The 18064-nt window shown below is 41.4% G+C and overlaps 1 pseudogene; it reads left to right on the forward strand.

Annotated features, from left to right (window-relative positions):
• The window catches only part of LOC148164696 (uncharacterized), a 149026-nt pseudogene that overhangs the window by 34146 nt on the left and 96816 nt on the right, over positions 1-18064 (forward strand).

Consider the following 18064-nt stretch of genomic DNA (forward strand, 5'->3'; position numbering starts at 1 on the left):
AAAAAAAATACATGAAAACAAATGATAATGAAAACACGATGGCCTACAACCTTTGGGATGCAGCAAAAGCAGTCATAAGAGGGAAATATATAGCAATATAGGCCTACTTCAAGAAAGGAGAAAAATCTCAAATATGCAACCTAACCTGGCACCAAAGGAGTTAGAAAAAACAACAACAACAACAACAACAAATGAAGCCTTAAGCTAGCAGAAGAAGGGAAATAATAAATATTAGAGCAGAAATAAATGATAGAGAAACAAACAAAAAACCCCAATAGAATAGATCAATGAAACCAGGAGCTGGTTCTTTGAAAGAATTAATAAAATTGATAAACCCCTAGCCAGACTTATCAAAAAGAAGAGAAAGGACCCAAACAAATAAAATCACAAATGAGAGAGGAAAGATCACAATCAAAACCACAGAAATACAAATAATTATGAGATTATGGAAAACTATATGCCAACAAATTGGACAATGTGGAAGATATGGCTAAATTCCTAGAAACATATAAACTACCAAAACTGAAACAGGAAGAAATAGAAAACCTGAACAGACCCATAACCGGCAAAGATTGAACCAGTAATCAAAAATCTCTCAACAAACAAAAGTCCAGGGCCAGATGGCTTCCCAGGGGAATACTACCAACACTTAAAGAAGAGTTAATACCTATTCTTCTCACACTATTCCAAAAAATACAAATGGAAGGAAAACTTCCCAACTCATTCTATGAGGCCAGCATTATCTTGATTCCAAAACCAGACAAAGACCTCACTACAAAAGAGAATTATAGGCCAACATCCCTGATGAACATGGATGCAGAAATTCTCAACAAAATACTAGCAAATCAAATCCAACAGTACATTAAAAGAATCATTCACCATGATCAAGTGGGATTTATTCCTGGGCTGCAAGGGTGGTTGGATACACACACACACACACACACACACACACACACACACACACACACGAGTATATATTATACACCCACATAATGGAATATTACTCAGCCATCAAAAAGAATGGAATCTTGCCATCTGCAACAATGTGAATGGAGCTAGTATACGTCATCCTAAACAAAATAAGCCAGTCAGAAAAGAAAGACAAATACCACATGATTTCACTCATGTGTAATTTAAGAAACAGACGAACCTAAGGGAAGGAAGGAAAAAAGAGAAAGAGGCAAACCATAAGATACTCCACTATAAAGAACAAACTGAGGGTTGCTGGAGGGGAGGTAGGTGGAGGTTGGGCTAAATGGGTAATGGGTATTAAGGGGAACACTTATGATGAGCACTGGGTGTTGTATGTAAGTGATGAATCACTAAATTCTACTCCTGAAATTTATATTACACCATGTGTTAACTAACTGGAATTTAAATGAAAACTTAAACAAAAAATCCTGAGATTTTATGAACCCATAGATTGATGTTAACCTTAAGAAAAGGTTCAGAAAATTGCTGTTGAGTTCTTCATTTGGATCTTTTTTATTCACTGCTTTTACCAATGACTTAGATGAAGGTATGGCTTATGTGCATATATAGGTACATATAATATATATTTTAAAATAATAAGCACTTGTTTGATCCACGTACCAGGCTAATTATTTTATAATGACTATTTTCTTTAATCTTTATTTTGTAAAAAATATTTATTTATTTATTTATTTATTTATTTATAGCACGCACAAGCAGAGAGAGCATCAGAAGGAGAAGGAGAGAGAGAATCCCAAGCAGACTCCACACTGAGCACGGATCCCCCTGTGGGACTCTATCCCAGGACCCTGAGATCATGACCCTAGCTAAAACCAAGAGTTGGATGCTCAGCTGAGCCATCCAGGCACCCCTAATCTTTTTTTTTTAAGTTTTATTTATTTATTTTTTTAGTAATTTCTACACCTAACATGGGCTCAAACTCACAACCCCAAGATCAAGAGTCACATGCTCTTCTGACTGACTCAGCCAGTCACCCCTATTTTATTTAATCTTTAGAGCAATAATTCTGTGATGGAGGTACTGCAATCATTCCCAATTTATAGATTTATAGTAACTTCTCCAAGGAAGTTGCTACTTAGTGCTACCTAGTGGTGGAGTTGGGATTTGAGTTCAAGCCAGGTGACTCCACATCCAAACCTCCCAAGCTGGCTGTGACTGGTACAATTGTAAGTGAAAAAAGCAGGATATTTAAAATATTCTCTAGGCGGAATTGCTGGGAAACAATCAATACTTAAATGAAATTTAAGAGGAATATATGTCAATTCCTTTATTAGATTAACATGAGTCAATTATACAAAAGCTGGGTGAGGAAGGCCTGGCATGTCAGCGTCCCTAGGGATCACCTCATATCCTGCAGGCCTCAACTCTGATACCAGCCATTGGAGTAGCACATGTCCCTAGAAGCACTGCGGGCCACTTCAGCTAACAGCACCTAACTTAAAGCTCATCTTCCTGCCCTGAGATGCCCAGGAACCACACTGGGTGAGACTGCTCAGGTTACATGCAGTAGCAGCTGAGGAACTCCTAACAAACTGGAAAAGACAGCTGATGGATACATTGCTTGTTGTCCATGGTTTCATTGTGAGCAATTCTGATGAACATTCTATGGCCTCAGAGGGTCCCGGTAAGATGCAATCCCAGGTGCCCACTGCATGAACCATTCCATAAGGCCCCTTTGATTGGCTTTTCCTTTCTCTCCATTTCATGCTCCCAGGTTCTCACCCCTGATTCCTGGAAACATCTCCAAAGATAACTTTCTGCACACAAGTTCTTGTCTCAGACTCTATTTTTGGAGAACCCAAGTGTCTTGTTTTGAGCTGCTGTAACAAAAATACTGTAGACTAGGTGACGTAAACAGCAAACATTTATCTCTCACAGTCCTGGATGCTGGGAAGCCTGAGGCCAAGGCGCTGGCAGATTTGGTGTCTGGTGAGAGCCGCCTTCAGCTTCCTAGACAACTGTCTTCTCGTTGTGTCCTCACCTGGTAGAAGGGATGAGGGAGCTCTCTGAAGTCTTTTCAATAAGGGCAGAAATCCCATTCATGAGGATCCCACCCTCATGGCCTAATCACATCCTGAAGACGTTACTTCCAAATACCATCACACTGGGGATTAGGTTTCAACGTAGCAGTTTCGGGGAGAATCTAATCCTCAGTCTGTTGTCCCAGGCGAAGAGAGCGGCCTGGCAGTAAATCATGTAAAAATTGGATCTTAATAGATGACATATTCAGCTGAAGACAGGAAAATGATATGGTAGGAAGAAAGAAGGAGAGAGGAAAGGAGAGGAGAGGAAAGGAGAGAGAAAGAGGGGGGGAGGGAAGGAGGGAGGGAGGGAGGAATTGGCATAAAAGCATTACCATCTGAAGACCTAGATCAGTGGGCAGTACCACCTACAAGTCTCAGTATCCACAGAAGCTCAGTCCTTCTAATGTTCGGGCTCTTTGAATCATTTTGTGGATACTGGAAGTGTTTGATTGACACCACCACCCCCCCCCCGAAATACACCCACATAACTTCGTGAGCCCAGTGATTTGGTCTCCTTGCAATGCTGCTCTTCAGCTCTATGCCCAGCCCTGAGCAGCCGTCACAGGCCAGAGCTCCCACACCCATCGAAGGATGCTTGGCTAGGCACTCCTGGATTGACTCAAGGTGTTTGATATTTGCTTTGTTTGCCTTGTTTTTGTTTTTGCTTTTTGTTTTTTTACTTCTTGGGCTTTTTACAAATGGATTCTATGCTGCAGTATCCTTTATGAAAAAGGCCTGCTAGAACAATCAATGAGAATAATGCTACTGATACCTTGGGTATATTTGGCACTTCTCTCTCTAAATGGTTGATGTGTCTTTACATCTATGATCTTTTCTATCCTCATGACATCCCTGTGGAGTGGACCAAAGCAGACAGCACACACATCAGGATCTAGCCCATCAGGTTTCCAGTGTTTCTAATAGAAAGAGACATTTGACTGAGTCATAAACACTTTCCAAATCTTGCATCTTCTAGACTAACAGATCATTTGTCTAATTGTTTTCTTTGCTTTTGGGTTCTTTCCAAAGTTAATTACCAACCTTCATTAGTTCTAGTTATGAGATCTCCAAGACTATATTCTTTGTAAATATATGCTGCTTTATTAAAGAAGTCTAAATATTTACAAAATCTTTCAATTTATTACTTTGGCTTCTCTGATAATGGCTATTTTTATCCCCTTATAGAAGGAGATATTGAGAGAGAGAGACATCTAGTACTGCCCAAAGCTTGTGGGAAACAGAAGAGCTTCTTTCTTCCCCTGATTTTGTCTTCTGTGATTTATTTTTAATTGGAGCCTCTGTGGGCAGGAGAGGTTGGAGCAGAGTGAAACAAGTAAATTGTCATGGTATTAGAGGTGGTGGGTGTATCAAAGATAAGGAATGGCCCGAATTTGTAACTCTAAGTGAAGACCACATGACATTTTTCAACACTGATGGCTTTGTAGTACCCAAAAATGAGAAAATGTGTTTAAGGTACCCCTAAATGACCTGTTCCTGCCCAAGTCTCTCCAGGGTGCCTTGACTGTGCCTACACACTACACCACTCAACCAAGACTCTGAGCCATTTGTCTGAATCTGAAATTATTCCTCCATAGATGCTTACAGAAGACCCATGGGTATGCTCACTCTGTAAGAAAATTGGTCCATAGCTTAACTTCTGTGTTTCTTAGCTAAGGTCTTTGGATAAACTCCAAAGCAATAAATCATCACATGTGCCAGGAGAGAATTTTTTGTGATAGTCTGATTTATCCATATGACCCTTATATATGCTGCCACATAATAACAATAATAATAATGGACACCTTGCATTTGTATACCATTGTAGACTTTACAAAGTACTTTGTACCTTGGACTGACCTATTAATGTAGAATGGTATAGGAAGGTTCTTTCTCAAGACTGCAAATGGAGATAGATCAAATGAGGGTTAGCAGTGAAAGCTAAAAAAAAAAAACAAAACAAAACACACACAACATATTATTTGGATGGAGGTTGAGAGCATGAAGAGTCATAGAAAGCCAAATGAAAGTCAAGAGATAGAAAACAATTATGAATAAGCAAAAGGAAGTACAGAGTATAGTGGTTGAAAACTCAAATACTTTCCTCTGAATGAAGTAAATGGGTGAATTTGCAACTATATGACAATAACACGTGCTTTGCCAAAAAACATTTATATTCAGGATTTGGTCTAAATGTTGAGCTAGCCAAATAAAGCACTTCTCCAGGCTGTATTTGGCTTCTTGGCCTCCATTTTCTAAACCCTGGAGGATAGGGAAGGAAGAAGCCAGTCAGCATGGAGAGAGCCGCCGGGGAGCCAAGAGAACAGCGAGGTCGCAGAGAACAGATACCATGAGGTCAGGACCATGTCACTTGTGTGTGAGAGAAGAGCAAGAAAGAAATGGCCAGAAGGGACCCTACAGTGCCTTCCATCCTTTGGGACTCTGCTTTCTCTCCCCATCAGTCCACACGTGACCCTGCAATAAATGTCTTTTCAGCTAAAGAGTGAGAGTTTCTACTTTATAGTCTGAACAGCCTAAAGGAGACTACCCACATGCCTTTTTGATTCTTCACAAAACCCTTTGTTTTGTGAAGGGCTGGAAATCGGAGCTGCTGAGTCTCGTCTAACGCTGCTTCCAGTACTGCACAACATTTACCTCCAGCATAGGATGCCCGAGAAGCAAGCCCAGTTGTGCCCTCCTAGAGTGCCATTACATCCCAAACCTACTTGATTCACAGTGGCCGTGAGATGAGCTCTTTTCAGCCCCTTAGAAAAAAGGTGCTCCATAAAAGAGGAATCCATGGTGGTCCTACATATGCTGGGAGAGCTACCGTCTCAAAGGCATCCAATTCGGTCTTCCAAAAGCCCCAGAGAGGCTCTGAACACCTAAAATATGTCATCATGTGAAGAATATAAAGTAAATATGTAAAATAATACAGTCATACATTAACTTAAAATAGTGCTAATAAATTGTTAGGCTTAGCAGGAAATGGAAAATAGCTAATGGAATAATGAAGAGTTTGTTTATTCCTGTAGCAGGCTGCTGTCATTCGTCATGTTCCCAGTTCCCCGCCAAGAGCAGTGGCTAACGGGCTTGCTTGGGGTGATGAGGTGAGCCCAGGAAACTACGGCTTTCTAAATGTTAAAGCAAGGGCAGTGGTCGCTCTAGGACTGAGAGGAGCAACAGGGAGAATAACGCGCACGAGGGACCTTTGTAATGTGAACCCACAACGAGGCAGGACCAGGTAGCGGTTGGGGAGGTGACATTTGAAGGCAGTCAGGTTTGGATTCAGAACCAGATTTTTGGAGCAGCGGTGGGCACCTGAACCCAACGGAAATAAGTCCAAAGGCTAGCAACCAACCTATTGTGTATGTAGCCTTGAAAGTCAACCTAGCCCTGCTAAGTCCGCTTTTTCTTTTATAAAATGAGAAGATAACAATACCTAACTCAAAGGACTAGTGCAAGTACTGTATGAGGTGTGCGACCCAGCAAATGAAGGATCAAGCACAGTGCCTGGGATGCAGAACACTCCACAACTGTCAGTGATTGCTATCAGGTCGCCCAAGAAACGACTACATGGCCCAGGGGCCAAGAATCCATGTTCTTTTTTTTTTTTTTTTTAAGATTTTATTTATTTATTTGACAGAGAAAGACACAGCGAGAGAGGGAACACAAGCAGGGGGAGTGGGAGAGGGAGAAGCAGGCTTCCCGCGGAGCAGGGAGCCCGATGTGGGGCTCAGTCCCAGGACCCTGGGATCATGACCTGAGCCGAAGGCAGACGCTTAACGACTGAGCCACCCAGGTGCCCCAAGAATCCATGTTCTTAAGGCCAAACTAGGAGGGCAGCTTTTTCCAAGTTCTAGTCACTATCAGAGTGGAGGAGAAGTCCATGAGGTTTATGTGGGCAGATCACAGGACCAGCTACATGCACTTCTTGAGTCATTCAGGAAACAAAAGTCACTCTTGGATTAAAGTAGAGAAAGAAATATAATTACTCTCAGAAATGATCAAAGCTTAGTTTGTAGGATAACGTTTTATTTTGTAACAAAAATTAGAGCAAGAAAATTATCTTTCTATTTGATTATGAATAAAAATATATCACAATCACATGTTGATGATAAAAGGCAAGATGCATAACACACAGCAACAATCTTGCACTGACAAGTAAGTCATTATAAGTTAATGCTGACAAACGCTGGTGTATCAGTGTGCACCTTGAGAGCCCGACCAAGTCTGCTGTGAATGACGTGCACCTGTTCCTCACGTTCCCGTCTCCCTTGCAGCAGTGTGACAGAAAGAGGGATTAAGGCTGAGAGATTACTTACTTAGAGGGCGAGGTATTTTTGTTAGGATTTTCAATTTTAAGTTTCTCAAAGGCAGGACTTGTATCTCATTCATGTTTTCTAGGGTATATTTATGGGTATCAATTGCCAAATTAAAGAAATCTTGGAAATAAAAAATGTACAGTTACTCCTTGTAATAACCTTAGTTTTCAGGGACATTTTCCTTCTTCGAAGTGCTATATGATCTTGAGCCAGGTGTTCCTACAGCCCAAGGTCAATTTGAGGGCTAGGTTCTTTTCAGCTTGCTTGTGGTGATTATGAGTGAGGCAAAGAAACTGGACTAGGAGCGGGAGATTTGGCCACCTCGGCCCCCACACTCTCTCTCTGCTCTGGCCCAAGGCCAATTCATCACTCCATGTAGTAATGGAGGCAGGCAAACCAGAGGCCCAACTCGGGGAGAGGCTGGGCATCCTCAGACCTCCCTGGAGGCCACTTTCTTTTCAGCATGTTTGTGTTCTTCAGATTCCTTAGAGCCATTGCTCCAGACCCCACAAGAAATAGTCTCATAAAGTGCTGGTTATCACTGGGTCCAGGGAGGGCTGACAACATTTTCTCCCTTCTCACTGACACAAACGGTGAAAGACTCTGTCAGGAGATAATAGCCAATGCCCTGTTATTGTACCTTGGAACTCAGATCCTACAATCTTTCTTATGTCCAACACACAGCAAGAACACATGGAAACTAAAGTAAATGCTTCTAATGAGCAAATGAAAACACATCTGAGCCAAGTGAGAGCTGTCCGCTGTTTAAGAGGCCTCCTTGGCCTCTGGGGCTGCCCGTGACAGGATCAAACTCTCTAAAGGCGCTATGGCCACAAAAAGGATGGGATTTTCAGACTCTTAGCCACACAATTGCTTTTTAGTTCACTCTGCACAAGATTCCCCCCCCCACTTGTAATAAATGAGTTTAAGCCCAAATCAAATTTCAATACTTATAAAAAACCCAGCCAGTACAATTGATAGCACCAGTTTAAGGAATGAAACACTTTTGCATGGAAACAATGATTCATGAACTGCTCTTCCCTGCAGGAGATGAAGCCATTTGGGCTTTCCTCGGAGATGCTTATATTACTGGCAATGTTTAAAAAAACTTCATTATATAGAGAAAATTCCAGGCTTCAATTTTTCTTCTTGAGAGGGTTCAGTGTTTGCTTTGGTATATGTGTGTCTCTTGGTGGGTGTGTGTGTATGTGTGTGTGTGTGTGCGTGCACGCACACATACACACACCCGAGTGTGTTTCATAAAATTAGATTTTAGCAAAGGGAAAGTGCACTTATGCAAAAGCAATTCATCAACCACTTCTGTGCTCAGAATTCACCAAGGTAATTTAGATACTTTAATGGCAAGGTAGTTTAGGTAGGTAGGAGGCAATGTCCCCTCCCCCATCCCACTGCTATGGAAATAGAAAACGTGTGCTCTAAATGAATCTTTTCAGAAAAGTAATTCTAGTTTTAATTATTTATCCACTACCAAATATAAAATATAATTACATAGCCAATGTCCATGGGAGCAAAATCCACAGCCCAGTGTAGAATAGGAGAGCTTTCTGCTTTTAGAAATTTTCCATTTAAAAAAGAAGATATTAAAAAAAAATAAGATTAGCCAAATGCAGCTTTTAGTGCTAATCTGATTTTCATGATGTTAGTGTTTAGCAAGAGTCCGCTGCTTGCTCAAACACAATGGCTCCAGAATTTGCAGTGTTTTTACCATGGCCTTGACCTTTATGATGTCAGACATATATTACTTCTCTGCTATAATTTACTATTGACATCATGGATTAAATTTGTTGTTTCAGCTAATGTAACTGAGCAAGCAAGGTAGATTATGAAACCAAAGCCAGCTACTGAAATACGAGGGTTGTCAAGTATAAATTTACAAAAGATATTCAGACTGGGTGTAGAAGACAAAAATAAATGGACAAAGAAGCTGTTTTTGACAGACTGCGAGGGGCTAGAGACTTCAACTTGAACATTGTAAATCCAAATGTCATGAAACACTGCTGCAGAGTGAGAGACACGTCTATTCCTCAGGAATATAAATGGTGATGGGAAACCAAACTTTCAAGACACTGTGCATTTGTGAAAAGTATATCCCTGCTGCCTGGTAACAAACTCACTGATCTCTTCTCCCGCCCCTCCCACCCCTTTTGGAAGTCATTGCGAGTCCCCACCCTAGAACCAGAGATGACCACGAAACCAGTGTTCCTCAAGACACCATTTGGACAAGAAGCCCGGACTAGATTCCCTAAACATGAGCCATGACCAGTCTTCACATCTCTGACAAAGAATGTTTTAACACCAAAACTGAAGTGGCCTGAGAGGGGATATTGTAACAACTGAAATGCGTGAAGATGCTCCATCATCAGCATCGTGACCCCATGGAAACTAATGGAGCCACCTCCATGCCTGGTCTCAGAACAACAGTCTGGTCTGCCAGGCTGTGTCTGTATGAGACTGCTCTCTCATAGTCAGGCTTTCTTTGTAACCTTCCTACGGTTGTATTTTCCCAGATACCCTGCAAGCTAATGCTAACGGCATTTCAGAATAACTGAAATCAGAACATGATAAATGTGGACTTCCTGGATGGATTGATGGGTAGGCAGCAAAAGAACAGAAGCCTAGGAAGTAAAATGCTTTTTTTCCATGTCACAGCTTGTTATTATGGATAATGCCCACTTGGATTTCTTAATCTAGTCCAGGGTTAGAGTAGATCTTATGGATGGTAATCAGTGGTCATGTATTTGGGGCATTTTTAAGAGGTTGGAGAGCTTGGGGTTCTTCTTGACCCTATAAAGTCACTTAATAACCTGTTATCCAGACTTTTTTATGGAACATGAGAGAACACCATCTATGCCCATGAGTCAGAAATACAATGCGTATTTACAGAATAACTCATCATACTTATGCTGTACTGGGCCTTAAAATCACGTAGTCATCATTACAAATAGACTTTGCCCTCAAGTTTATAGTCCAATGTCCACGTGTGTTTAGGTGTAAAAGAGAAAATTCCGATTCTAATAAAAATTTCAATGTGGGAAAATGGGGACATGAATATATTCTTTGCTCCTGATCCAAATTATGCCTTTGAATAAGCTGTTAAAAGCCTCAGATGGGGCCAGACAGTATTTTCAGGTACACATGGAAAGAAATGACACAGAAACTCTTATTTACATCTACTTTAGATGCCATGGAGATGCCATGATTGAGAATGGGGTGAACTTCAGAGACCCATCATCATTTTGGGTGTGAGAAGCCTGGAAGGAAGATGTGCTATGAACCTAATCCAAAAAGAGGGACCAAGAGCCCCTTGAGCTGACTCCAGATGCAATCTTAGAGAAATTCACGACCCCCAAAGGAAGCTCGAACTTTCCTAGACCTCTCGACACCTCTTTCAGTTAATTTGTGGGTGACTGACTGCGGGTTAATTGGACACCCTCCAGGCCTCCCTCTCTTGGTGTAATTCTGATGCCCATGGTCCCCTATCTCCTTGATTTTCAGGGCTATGTGGGTGAGAAATTTTATTGTAAAAGTTGATGGCTTAATTACTCTTGAAGAAAGTACTATATTTCTTTATTTAGAAAAATAATTCCTTTGTTTAGGAAAACCAACTCTTGCTTTGCCTGACCCTATTGCTTAGTTAACATCCCATCTCATATTTTCATGAGTTATTTATGTTGGGTTGTAGGCACTGTGTATTAATTTATCTCTGTCTCCCTCTAGGCCAGTGAATTTGTTAGGATGTGTTCAACTACATCTAAAAAAAAAATCCAAATTCAGTGGTTTAACCAAAATTTTCTCATTTGTCTTAAAGTTCACAAGTAATATGTGCACAGTTGGTGTGGTCACTTTAAACCATCAAGGGCCAGCCTCCTTCTAGCTCCTTGCTCTGCCATCTTAACATGCGGATTTCATCCTCCTGGTTTCACAAAGGAAGGCGAAAACGACAAGATGTAGGAAGAAGTGGGGCTTTTTTCAGAAAAGGAAAACTTTCCCAGAAATCCTCAGCAAGATTCTACTTGGTCAAACCTAGGTTAGTCTTAACTGCAAAGGGGAATAGAAAACACAGGTGTTGTCTGGGTATAATGCCATCATGAACAAAATAAGGATCTGAGATCAGGGAGAAAGGAAAGGACCGGAGATTAGGTAGACAGCAAGTTGTATGTACAGCTGCCAGGCTGCAGCTATATACGTTGTGACTCTGCCCTGTGTGTTTGCTGAAATGACTTATAGACGATGCAAAGACTTTGAGACTGCTCTCAATTTTTCTAACACACACACACAGAAAAACTCTCCATAATGTTTTTTCTGAAGACTGGGAAGATGATAGACTTTCCAGATGCTCCTGTTTAAATAGTGATTAAAGTCCCTTGGACATTTTCTTCTTTGCAAAATGACGAGCACACTGTACCTTGAGGAGAAAACCTGGTTTTGGAACTGATCTTGCTGCCAACCATGCTATTTCCCCTCCCTGGGCTTCAGTTTTCCAACTGGTCTCCCTGCCTACCCTCTTGCTACTGCTACAAATCCATTCTCCACTCAATGGATACATATATCTCCACTGCTCAAAATCCTTCAGTGCCTTCGGTTGAAATCCAAAGTCCTCAGGATCTCTCCTTTGTCTACGTCTCCTACTTCATCTGGTACTACTGTCCCCTTTGCTCATTCCACTCTGCCACACTGGCCTCCTTTGTTCACTGTTGGCCTTTGCGTTTGCTGTTCTCTCTGGGATGCTCTGCCCCAAGGTCTTCAGTGACTGGCTCCTTCTTATTGATACAATCTCAGTTCAGATGTCACCTCCTAACAATGATGTCTAAACTACAATTTTCCACCCAAACTCTCTCTATCACCTCATTTATTATAGAACCCTGTTTTCCCTTTAGAGTACATACCATGGCCTTCAACTTGATTATTTATTTCTTTGTTTATTGTTTGCCTCCCACTGAGAATGTAAATTTCTTGTGAGCAGGGCCTTCCTCTATCTTATTCACAATGGGTCATTCTGGCCTAGTTTCTATCAAGTACATGTACAGCAAATATTAATGAGTGAATGAACGAAGCATGAGAGTCTCAAACTTGATCTCAAACTTGAACTCGCAGTTCCCTTCCAACTCTAAAACTTCCATCACGTAGGGCGACTATGTGTATGAAATGAAATGAAATCATATTATATGAGTGTTTAAGTCAGTAAGCAGTACAGTAATGTTAAGGCTATTTTAAATAGAGTGTGATTTAGGGCAATTTGTAAACTGTTAAACAAAACTTGGTTCTTTGAACATTGTTTACAAAACAAAGTTGGAAATGATAAAAATTAGATCCAGAGCAAATGAACCATTTTGAAATAAAGTGTTTTCTAAAAAGGTGATATTCTGGAAAATAATACTAACTGAGCAATTTTTCCCAAATCACTTCTGTAGAAAGTAATATTCTTCCCCTACCCTATAATATTTGAGGAAGTTCTATTTGCAAGTCATTTCTAAAGGGTAGCAATTTATTTTGTATTAGTGATTCTGTGAACTGTAGACCCCACTTGGTGAAATCATATATCTCTGTATTATCTGCCAGATATGAAATTGCATTGATGTGAGTTCAAGATTACAGAAGACGTACCCATCTGAAAACCTTCATTGGCCCAGTTGTGTTTCCAGATGGAATACTGAACAAGAAATGGAATCCGAGAATCTGCCTAGATGTTCTTTAGTTGTGTACCAGACTCAGGTGGCTCCAGTTAATATTTATTTTTCATGATAGAATAAGCATGTATTCCCAAACACGGATTTGAAGCACTCACCTCACTTCTCTTGGATATTCATGACACCTTAGTTTAGGGAACTTTGTTAGGAATACCAGGCCTCATGTCATGTCACTCTTCTACATCTAGATAGTCAGTGGCTCCCCGATCCCCTATCTTCTGGCACTCAGGACCCCACAACATGGCCCAGCCCAGTTCCTAAGGGTATAATCTCTCTGCTCCTATATGTAACCACTATATTCCTCCCAAACTGAATTGAATTTTCAGAGTATGTCTGATACTTTCTTACCTGCCTGGCCTTGCCATGCATCCCCTTGAGAGTCCCCTTCCACAACCCCCATCATCCCTACTATAAAAAAAAATTACCTCCTTCTTAAGTCCTACAGTCCCCCACCTGGAAGCCATCTCTCCATCCTCTTTGTATTTAATTATAGTAACTATAGTTTACATTTATTGAGATCATGCACCAGACACTGTTCTAAATGTTTTACGTAGCTTATCCTATAGCCCTTAGAATGAGTCTATGAGGTAAGTACTATTGTAATCCCACTTTCTAGATGAAGATGCTGGACCCAAAAAGAGTTATGAACTAGTACACAGCCAGCCCATGCCAGAGTTGACTCAAGAATAGATATACAACTTCTAGAGCCAGTGGTGTGCATGTCATACCAACCAGAGAGAGCCTGTTGCTAGTATCTCCTTCCAACTCTGCATTCCGTGATGCCATATTGGTGGTTTAACATAGGCTATAGAGAGAGTATCTACACTATGGAAATAGGCATGAGCTACAAACAGCTACAAACCTGTACAGCCCTCATTTTATTACAGACCAGCAATTGTTAGACATTTACCAATAGAGCACTGTGTAGAGCTCACCTTCTCAACCGTTACATCAACCTGCCTCACCTATTTATGTTTCAGCATTATTCCCATCAGACTGTGAGTTCCTCCAGGGAAGGGAGGCATACTCATTTATATCTCATGCTTTCTGGGCACATTGCCTTCCTTCTCCATAGTAAGTATGCAATACACAGTTATTGGAATGATTCGTAATTCATTGTCAAAGTAGTTAATACCAACATTGTATTAGAAGAAAAAGAAGTAGTAGTAGTTGCTCTTCTGGTTAAACCAAAATAGTTCTCACTTTATTTTTTTTTAATTTTTTTTAAAGATTTTATTTATTTATTCATGAGAGACAGAGGAGGAGAGAGAGAGAGAGGGAGAAGCAGAGGGAGAAGCAGGCTCCCAAGGAGCAGGGAGCCCGATGCGGGACTCGATCCCAGGACCCTGGGATCATGACCTGAGCCGAAGGCAGACGCTTAACCATCTGAGCCACCCAGGCGCCCAGTAGTTCTCACTTTAAAAAAATACTATGTATTTTACATAGTATATATTTATTATAAGGGACTGACTCATATGATTATGGAGGCTGAGAAGTCCCATGATCTGCCTTCTGCAAGCTGAGGATCCATGAAAGTCAGTGTTGGAGTTCCAGTCCAAGTCCAAAGGCCTGACAACCAGGAGAACCTAAAGCATGAGTTCTAGTCCAAATCTAAAGGCCTGAGAATGGAAAACCTACCAATAGTATTTAAGTCCCAGTCTGAAGGCAGAAGACTAATGTCCCAACTCAGTCAGGCAGAGAGAGGAAAATTTCCCTTTTACCCTCTTTTTGTTCTATGCAGTCCTTCCATGGGCTGGATGAGGCCTGGCCACATTTGGAAGGTTTACTCAGTTTAAGGATTCAAATACCAATCTTTTCTCTTAACACCCTCACACACACACCCAGAAATAACATTTAACCAGATAACTGGGCATCCTGTGGCCCACTTAATTTGACAAATAAAATTAACCATTACACTAACCAATAAAGAAGAGGGAGGCTGGGTAATGATTGGCTTTTTTCTGACTTCCTCAGACATCTGGGATCGACCCTAAAGCACCTCCCCTGACCCTAAGAACTGCCCCCTTCAGGAGTCCCCCTGCCAGGCCCCACCTCCCCCCCATCCCTTTAGCTCAGACACCTTAAACAGTGACCCTACCCAGGTCATATCTGAGTTTGCTGTGCCTTTAACATTGGGCAGATTAAATGACTGACTTCTCCCAGGACAGGGCCTGTTTGCAGGCCTGCCCTGGCCCCCTCAGTGCCTACCCCACCCCATGTGTCCAAACTTGTTCTCCTGCCCCTACTGGGGACTCCCAGCATGCATCCTGACAGAGACAGTGCTTTCTGTTTTGTTTTGTTTCATTTGTTGACCAATCTTAAGCTCCTTGAGGACAAATACTGCATTTTCATCTGTTCTTGTCCTGCTGCACCTAGCACAGTGCCCGCCCCAAAGCAGGAATTGTCTGAGAATAAAAGAAATGGTGCCCTATCAGAAGATAGTTGGTGTTCTGACGGCCTCTACGGACACCTAAAAGGAGCAAGGAATTAGTGGCAGCAAAATAGCCTAACTGCAACAGTAGGAAGTGGCATAATCCAGAGGGTTTTCACCTTATTTAATTAACACTCATAATATTTACTGGGTACCAGGCGTGATTCTTTGCACTTTGAAGATAATCACTTATGTTTAATCCTGAGGAGACAAATAGGTGAAACTACATGCCGGCAGTCAAAGAGCTGAGTTGCAAGGCCAAGCGATGTGGCCGCAGAGTCCTGCTCTTGACCAGGACCTGATGCTGCTTTTGTGAACCAGGCAGTTATGAGGGAAGCCTGCAGTCAGGCCAGTGGGGCAGAATCAAGACTGGGGAACAAGTTCAGGACCAGGAGCCAAGGAGGCAGAGTGCTAGGGAAGCTGGGGAGAAAGAACTGTGATTTAGGCAAAGATGTCAGACTGTTCTCACCAAACGCATCTTGATGCCAATCTCACTCTCCCTGGAGAGTAGAGAGGGAACCAGCCCACCCTTGGCACATGGCTTGGTGGCGAGGGGCAGGCTCTGGGCACAGATAGCCCTTGCTCTGGATCCCAGTTCTGCTGATGAACAGCTGTTGACCTTGGACGAGATACCTAGCTTTCCTGAGCCTCAGTTTCTACCCCAAGGGATTGTTACAAAGACTAAATGAGATAATGCATTATAGAAAGCCATCAACTTGGTAAAGACTTACTAAATGTTGGTTAATATTATTATCACTGTTGTTACTCATCTCAAATCCCCTTTGGCTTTGTCTGAGCTGATGCAGCAAACTTCAAATTTGTAATTGGCTCCTGTATTATGTCTGGTCGTGGTCTTGGGCCAAGTATATCTTCATTATGAGGAATTTATTCATTCTCCATTTTTTGGTGTGTGCTTACTGTGTGTATGCAGCGAGAACTATCTTAGATACTTAAGAGACAAAGATGAATAAAGCACTTCGTGCGTTAGGGTAAATAAAAATGTAAAAAACAAAACAAAACAAAAAGACTTAGAGGTCATTGTAATAAATGGTATCCCAGTGGTATAAATAAGAATAATGGAGAATAGAGTGCCAGATGTTGGGGAGGGGTCTAGAATTTTCCTATTTGAGCTGAGTCTCAAGGGGTGAGCAAGACCTTAAAGATGGCAGGGGAGGAGGGTGGATGGCATTCCCAAGGAAGGTGCAGAATGAGCAAAATCATAGAGGTAAAAGGAACAAATTATTTGGCTTGGTTGTGTGTAATGCTGTAGCAGGAAATGAGTTTGGAAAAGGAGGCAGATGTCAGATCCTGTAGACAGTAGAACAGTACTGGGGGATTTTATGTAGAGGAAATAATGGGATTTAATTTGTATTTCAGAAAGATTGTTCTGGCAATAGTTTTAAAAATTGATTAATAGTGTCATCTCAACTTCAGTAAAAACCTTAGTGATTTGCATATGCCAATCACAACTTTCTGCCCTAACCTAGGGTATCTCCTGTACTCTAAATTCCTTAATATTTTTCTTTAAATTACCTGCTTTTTTTCTCTCAAAATCATTTTAAAATAAGCTTTAAATCACAAGCATAAGTGGAAAGTCAGCGTCATTTGCCTTACAAGTGAACATAATGGAAGCAATATTAACGAAACAATATTATAAAATTCAATCTACATATTTTTCAAAAGTGTAGAGTCTGAAGACTTTTAGTGCTTTCAAAGTAGTCTTGCTAAAATGGTCCCTCAGAAAAGTTGGAGTGGGCAGAAAGATGGGTGAAGTAGAGGCAAGGGAATTGAATAAGCTGCAAATATGAAGTGGGAAAAAGAGAAATAAAGGAGGCAGAGGTAACGAGAGCGTTCAAGGTGTGGGGGCTACAGGATAGGAGATTTTCTCGTGGACCATATTTTTATGCCTCTGAATCTCTGCTTGTGCTGAAATATCCATCCCCAAACCTCCAGCGTCCTCTCTCTCTCACCCAAATTACTGTTCTCTCCCACTTGTTTCCACAAAATTGCTTTTACTGATGGTGTATCTCTGCAGGCCTTGACAGTGAAGTTGTGTGTTGCCAAGCTTTGTATTTTTAAGGACTTGGCAGTTGCCTGTAGTGAGTGTGCAATAAATGTTAAGTTGGAACAAAAAATGACAAGAACAAAGATTAGTTGAGCAAGTGTCAGACGTATGTTAAAGATATACTAACACCAACATGAGACTTTTTTCTTGGTCCAATTAGATAAACTGGGTAAAGAGCAGAAAAGGCAATAACTTTCTGATCACGTGATCCATGTTATGAGCCTAAATTGCCTAGAAGCATCTTACACTTTGGGAGACATGGATTAGAGCAGAGGGTTTAAAATTTTTCTTGATCGGGACCTATAGAAGAGACACATTTTGTATCTGGAACCAACGAGAATAGGAGCACGCACGCTCGCGTGCACACGCACACGACCGGAGAAAAGAGCGCCAGGCAGTAACAGTCACCCTAGCTCTGTGCGGTGTGCTGTAGTATGCTTTATCCCATTCTGTTGTCTTTCCTTTCTTTTCTTTTTTAAAATGATGATGGGGAAATGCTAAATTGATGTCACCACCCACTA

The sequence above is a fragment of the Eumetopias jubatus genome, unplaced genomic scaffold (genome assembly GCF_037043125.1).
Source record: "Eumetopias jubatus isolate StellerSeaLion01/CBP00866 unplaced genomic scaffold, mEumJub1_p1.0 scaffold_3, whole genome shotgun sequence".
NCBI lineage: Eukaryota > Metazoa > Chordata > Mammalia > Carnivora > Otariidae > Eumetopias > Eumetopias jubatus.